The sequence below is a fragment of the Hylaeus anthracinus genome, unplaced genomic scaffold, assembly GCF_026225885.1.
Source record: "Hylaeus anthracinus isolate JK02 unplaced genomic scaffold, UHH_iyHylAnth1.0_haploid 12002, whole genome shotgun sequence".
Classification (NCBI taxonomy): domain Eukaryota; kingdom Metazoa; phylum Arthropoda; class Insecta; order Hymenoptera; family Colletidae; genus Hylaeus; species Hylaeus anthracinus.
The window spans coordinates 8,224,286-8,231,965 of NW_026534349.1; positions in this window are offsets into that span (position 1 = coordinate 8,224,286).

Consider the following 7,680-nt stretch of genomic DNA (forward strand, 5'->3'; position numbering starts at 1 on the left):
TAATTGACACGCGAAATTGTCTCGCGTGTTTGCGCTCGGGTTTATTTACTTCTGAACTTTCGAGCGTTCGTCGGAGTTTCCGGTTTCTACGCCACGAGTTCCACGACGAACTGAACCCGAAGTTCCCCCACTCGGTAAACTCGAAAAGCAAATCTTCGACATCCGAAGACTTGATGGATATTTTGACAAGATAATTACTGCGTTAACCCTTTAACCTACGATTTACGTTCGAGAATTTTGAGCAAAAAACGTAAATAAGCTCGCCCAGCCTTCGAGCCATTCGCTTTTCGCCCGATCATCGTACTACGGGCTATGGATTTTGTTTGCACATTATGAAAGCTGACGGTGAAACGAATCCATCGACCATTCACACATTCATGGTCATTCAAGTTTAAATCTATCCATGCATTAGTTAAATATCTATAAATAAAAGATAAATATGATCAAGTAATTAGTGTTATTTCTGAGTAGTGTGACAATTGCCGAACCTCCCTTGTAAGCGCTCGCATGGGGATGGGTGTGTCGAATTGTCGATCCATTCACAGCAAATATAGCCGTTTAAAAATGATGTGAAACAGCTTTCCCGCGCGACGAAAGCTCGCGTTGGTCCTCCGGCACGTACAAACGGAACGCGACAAAGTCTATATTCATTCTCGGTTTCACGTCGTTTCCTAACGTTCACCTCCGTGCACAGCTGTACGTTCTAGATTCCATGTGGTCGTTGTAGGCAGCAAAATGCAGAAGGAAGAAAGCCCTACTAGCCGTTTACGTATACTCCCTTTATGGCTAACCACGGATGTTACCGAGCACGCCGGCAAGTACGTTACTCTATATACATATGTACTTACACGTCGTGAGATCTGCTCAGGCAAGTGCCGACTCCTCCAACTCCGAGTTTCCAGGATTCAGAGCTGCACTTATGCTCGCAGGACCCCTTTACTGGCCGTCTCTCGTGCCAACCGTGAGGTCTAATACTCCGCGACCCGATGTTTTAAATTTCTTCCACGCAACAGTCATAAGAAAAGTCGGCGGGACTCTTCAAATTACACTCGGCGTCAGGTCTCAGAAAGCTCGTGAAACTGATTATGTAAGAAAATAAAACTGTTATTTGTAAATATAATGCAACGGACTTCTTTTGTTAACACTACAACTAGCGACGACCAACTATTCAAGGTATTAGGATATATTTGAAATTAAACAGGGGGAGGACTAAAGGAATGTATGAATATAACTAGTCTTCTATTTTAAACATTGTCATTAAAAATTGCAGCAAAGTTATTGATAATAACTGAGTCGTTTTAAAAGGAAATTGAATACTATATGACAAAATAATTCAATATATGGAAAAACTCGTAAATATTAATACGAAGTGAAAATAAGCATCGCATTACCAATATCATATGGTCTGAAACGTGAACTAATATCATATAAACTGCAAGATTATACATATCTGTTTGAACTGCAGGAATCAATCCCATCGATTAAACCTATGGTAATATAACTAGTAATTTGTTAGTCAAATACTAATATCTATATCCTCCTAAATATTTAGTTTTGTACTACATTATTTGCAATGTATAGTAAATATCAGTCACTTATCAGTGTGATAGTTTTGTATTTAATTTGACGTGAGACTTCAAAATAATTTTATACATTCGGTCAGTGGAATTTTTAATGAATTTAAATGAGAAAAAAACAATTTAAATTCTAACGAATCGAAATAAACGTAACAAAAATTTGGTCTATTTACCCCAAACGCAATAGTTGTCCGTTTTTTAGGAAGACGTCTTCCAAGAAGTTTGGAAACTACTAGTCCTCGGAGTGCCTCGGTGAAATTTCCGACCGAAAGTCAAAGAAGGCATGAGAGTTGAAAAAGAAGGTCTGTTGCGGCAAAGAGTGAAGATCGAAAACTTTAAAGCTGCTTTTCTTAAAACCATACTTTCCAAGCTTACGGAAATGATATCTCAAAAACTAATGAGACTACCGACTGAAAATTTTAATACCTCGAAGGAAGTATATTCATCTAAAGAAAGAAGAAAGTATAATAAAATCGTTTATCAATGATATTACGATTCTTTGATGTTTCGTACAAAATTCAAAATAAACCCTTTGGGCTTTCGAAATGAGACTTTAATAATTTATATCATTCATTTCAGATATTCAAAAAATTGGTGTTAAATTAGAAAGTTGACATTAAAAACAAGCTTATAACTATAAATATGTTCATTTAAATGTCGCAATTACGACAATTTCGTATCTCCCATACGAAACGTGCGACAAAGATTTCATAGCAAGACGGATGAAAACGAACAAAATTAGCGTTCGGAATATTTGTTTAATTAGCTTGTCCCGAAACAGATTTCCTGGAGTAATTCATTTACACGTAATCCGAGGACTAGCAGATTCCATCTGTAATTGCTTCGCGGCGAAGAGTGGGAGCCATGCACGCCAAGTTTGTTTTAATATTAATTTCTTATCGTTGATCTTGCTCGGCGACGGTATTCCCCAAGTATCGCGGGTCTCCATGTCGTGCAAACATACTCTGTGAACTAGTTTGTTGAATATCTGGCGATCTCTACGAAGCAGGAAGGTGTAAGTACCGTGTTAGTCTTTGGGGTTACGTCGCTGCTCGCAGAGCTAACTAATAGCCTCTTAGCCTCGGCTTAGAGAGGATCATGCTACAGGCAGCCGCACCCTCCTTTGCTCTAAGACTCGATCCATACACCCGCAGCCCTTAGTGCGATCCTTAAGCCTGCAAACAACCGATCTCCTCTAACACGGACAAAGGATTAACAATGATGATTGATTGCTCTCAAGTTACAATTCTTCGAACGAGCGTTGACTAATTCGTGTCGGATTACCAGCGTCAGATTTCTCGGATTTGTTCGATACAAATTAAACCTTTGCACTCGAGAAGAAACTCTCACAATCAGTCGTTACTGGACTTTATGAGGCGACTCGAGTTGCGACTGGACGGCAGAGATGGAAAAGCTTCCAAAAATAACTATTTTAAACCGTTATATAAAGATCCTGTCTGAAAATGGTATGAGAATGTCACCCACATATGGATGACAAGGTTTTTCACTGAGGAATAAATAAATTAATTCTGAAAGTGAGGTGTCCTAAAAAAGTTAATTTGGATAGGATTCTAAAAAGGTCGCAAAAATAAGTACTGCTACTTTTCTTATTTAGTTATACGTGCAAATTCAATTTAATTAGCAAAAATTCTTTCCTCTAATATACTCTATTTTTCTATTTTGTTTGGAGAACTTTTATTTTGCTCGGCGATAAATACAATGATGTTATTTGCCTTCAAACTTTTCTTGTTTAGTTATACGAGAAAATTCGATTCGAATTAGCTAAAGTTCTTCGCCCTAATGTACTGTACATTTCCTATCTTGTTCGCCTAGATAAACGTTGCATATTGCATGTATGTGTGCAACCCTTAGAGGATGAAATGTTATTATGAATCGAATTGCTGTCGAAGGACATCATGTATTATGCACAACTCACCCAGAAGTCCGTGGCAAGCGTCTAATCTTGCCCTTTGACCATTCTCCCGGCGGCATTTAACTCATATATCTTCCTCCTCCCGTTCTGCATGAGGAAATCTCTGTAAGACCGATTAGTAGTCAGAGCACGTCCGTTATTAGCCAGTCGGCCGGACTTGGTCTAAAACTAGCAAAATCAAACTTGCGCCATGCAAACGATCCTCCCAACTGATTCATAACCCGATCCAAGATCCCCTGGAAAACATTTCCTCATCAATTCATACATTATATGTAAGAAGAGGCGATGGAAGACTTAAAGATTATCATTTATTTAAAAAGACAAACTGTACATTTTTCAGTCTTCCCTTAGTCACACATTCCAAGAGACCACATACTGCTGCGAAGTCTCGAAGTAGTCTGTTTGATTCGCTATTATGAAATTTGGTACTTTAATAGATATGTACAAGATTTTCCAAAATTTTCAACTGTCCTGCTCGACTTGTTTACAACTTACGTATAATATCCTACGTTACGTCAAGCGGAACCGGCTTGAATTTCGAAGCTTTCTAGAGCTCCTTTCCCATCCCGTTGAGAACTAAATTTGTTTAAATATTCATGTTGAAAAATTGAAGTTTAACCACGAATTCCCGCCTTCCAAATCACAGTAGTATTTACGTGAAACACAGTCCTCTAATACTTGGAAAAATCTTGTCATTATAACGGATTAAGTTATCAGAGATTTGAATCAACCCCGGAGTCTCATTTTCATTCTCGCAAACAAATATGAGATTTCCATCCCGTGGGACGTTCGTTTGTTTTTATATGGTACAAACGAACCTGTTACGAGGGACTTTGGTGAAATTTACATTTACCATCGGAGACGAAACAGACCGTAAGAGATTTTCCCCTGTCGCGGTTCAGCGGAGGAAAGCCGACCTACACTTTTCCGCCATAAGCGGACTTTCAGCGAAAGCTCGATCGGTGGATTTGCGGTAACAGCTCGCTCTGTATGCACTCGCGTATTTTGTAAATCCCTCGTGGATAGTGGAACCGTTTACTTTCGTTCCATGGATATCGGTCTGATCGTTCGCTGCCCCGGTAAATATATCGAAAACTCATAAATAAGGAAACCAGCCGCGGAGTTTCATTTAGTCGATATAACTCACGCGTTTGCCGTGCACACAGGACTATGAAAACTCTGCATCATGTCGGAGTGACTCTGAAACACGCGTGCAGTACGAAGTAACGATACGAGTACTCGCGTACGACGAGCGTGCGTTGCTTTTCCTTTTTCGTGAACGGAACGTGGCTTTCAATGAATTCGCGGAATCCCCATTGGGCGTGACTCGGTACCTAATTTATTTAGTAGCTTCGGAAAAGAGAGAGAAAGAAAGGGAGCCGCTCAATCCCACTGGTACTATTCTATCGGCAGCTTTTTAGCACACTGAAACGTCGTCGTCCCGTAGACCTGTTCTCCAGGTTCCTACCACAATCCCACGGGCTTTAATTCATTTTTACCCGACTTCGAAAAAGCAGGAGATTACCCAACTCGACATGCATATTTTTTTTTGTCAAGAAACAACTGTCTGCTAACAGCTTGAATCTTGTCGTTCGCAGAAAGCTTAGAGGACTTACACCAGATGTGTTATAATTGCATTGAAAATTAAAAAGCTGATTTTATCGGCTCTAAAGTACAATGAGGGTCTATAATATTTATTACTAATAAATACTTTTGAAGTAAGACACAGTCTGGTCGAATTGTACGAAGTTTGCTTTGGTTTCTCCGATTTGTCTCCCAGGCAATTTCAACTAGAAATTCATAGGTACAAGGAAACGCTTGATGACACGATTATTTGCGATTCGACGACGGCAATTGCGATACATCAAGTCGCAAGTTTCGGTATTGAGACTATTTCGACGTGAGAGCGACGGAACGTGGGTCGAGGGGCGGTGTCACGTTGCGCAAGACGATTTCTGAATACAAAGTGCGAATCCCGCATATAGTCGGTCACTGAATCCGCTCAAGGGTGGTTTACCGAACAAGGAGGCAATAATCCAGGAATGGGAATGGTTCGACCAATATTGCGAAAGTTCCCAAGCCCGCTCTTGGTCCGTTAAAGTTTAACCGATACTCCTTTTCTCGGCCGGCTGACATATAAATGGAAGGGACGATGGAATGACGCTGAATGTTCGATGGAATCGAAACTCAACGTTGTTCGATGCCTAATACCAGTAGACATTGTCCATATACACTTTTACATCAGTAAACAATGTCTGCCGATATATACACTACGTATCAAAAGTATCCAAACATTTGGATTCTGAAGGTTTCAGTATCTTAATGTACTTGTTCCATGGATTTATTTAATGTAGGTTTCTAACAAAACTTCACTTGATTGTTATTGGGTTAAATATGAATCATACGAGTCTATTTCGATTTAAATTGACCATCTCAGTTTTACGAAAAATGATATCAAAATGTTGTAATTTTGACAAAGCTTCTTATGGGACATACAGATTATCATCTCGAATTTTTTCAATTTAAATCAAATTGCAATTTAGGAAGTTGCTGGAAATTCAAGATGTTATAAAAATCGAAATTATAAACTATTTAAAAAAAAAAAATAGCAATCATTGACAGCATCGCCGTGGTGAAAAGTCGCTTTCGATGGAAACGTTCTCCTTGGTCGAGGTTCGTGATCTATCATTCGATCGTTACGATCGAGCTGTATGTACGTACACCGTGAGATTGTATCGCGGTCGTTCGACCTAATTTTTCCTACTTCTATTTCTCCTGGTCAGGACACGTATGTGACGTTTAATCACGCAACATCATCGGGCACGTAATCGGTTGTAAATGCCGCACGACCATTTTCGAAAACGATCGACTCCGGAACGGTCGTGAAAGCCGCTTAACGAACCGCTTAGTACCCAGATAGCGCGATCATGTCGTACGAAGTGTATTTGTATGACGTGCACTTCTTTGTCGCTGTCGTTGACGTCGTTTAGTGCTAAAACTCAGCAAAAGTTACGATCTCTGTTATTACTCTCGATGATCGTTAACCAAACGTTACAGATGAGACGACTGTAGGGGAACGGGGAGTAGCCCCAGCCATTGCAGAAAAGGGATGTATGGGAGGCACGATCGGAGACAAATGTGTTAATATGAAATTTGAATTAATTGAATATCTTTGTCATTACTACATTTACATGAATAAATTTATAGTTATAAGCTTACTTTTAATGTCAAGTTTCTAATTTAACACGAATTTCGTTGTTTTTATTTAATCTTAGAATGAAATTCGTAGTTCTTTTAATCATTGAAAATTAAAAGCTGATATTTTTTCTTCGAGCCCATTTCTCGAGGACGTATGTATATATGTACATATATACCCCATTCGCAGTCAAAGGGTTAAAAATCAGCACGAACTTTACAGGCAACTCAATATTAGGAGTACTTGTAACTTGTAATCCCAGGAGTCTATAAAATCCGGCTCTGAACGTCACACTAGATTCTTGTTAAATTTAACAACTTGATGCGAGAAGAGCGTAAACGCGTCTGGGCGATAAACCGTATCTGCCATTTGGAAAATTTCAACGCGAGGCCGGAACAATGCTTGGAAATTGGGAATAACGAAATAATCAAATACTAAATTTATTGATTAAAAGTTCTGATTTTATTACTACTATGTCACGAATAAGGTGAGATCTTTTCTCTACGAGGAACTGTTCAAGACTGACAAACGTCATAAGAAAAAGGTAGAAAGAATTTCTAGTACTATACTTCACAGTTTTCACACATCTGTTTGGTCTCCAGTAAACTATAGGAATAAAAAAAAATCGACAGGTAACAATCCACTCTGCACGAGCATGGTGGAACCGTGTTTCGTCAAAAATAAACACCAAATAGAGCCAAATAAAGGCTGGGAATGGTGGCTCGTGTGCAGCTGCAAATGGATCTGCATTAATTAAATTAATGGTTAGTCATAGCCTGTAACAATGGCGGTCATTGAAATCGCGATCGTACCCATAGACCGTACAAAATGGTACGGGACTAAAGAGAGTTATTCGTATATCTATGTTATAGAGACCTTTGTTGCTTTGATTTTTCGTGAGAAGCAATTTCGCTGTCTGAAACACGAGGAAAGCTTGCTTCCGATATTTGCTGTACTAGGAATATACATACAAA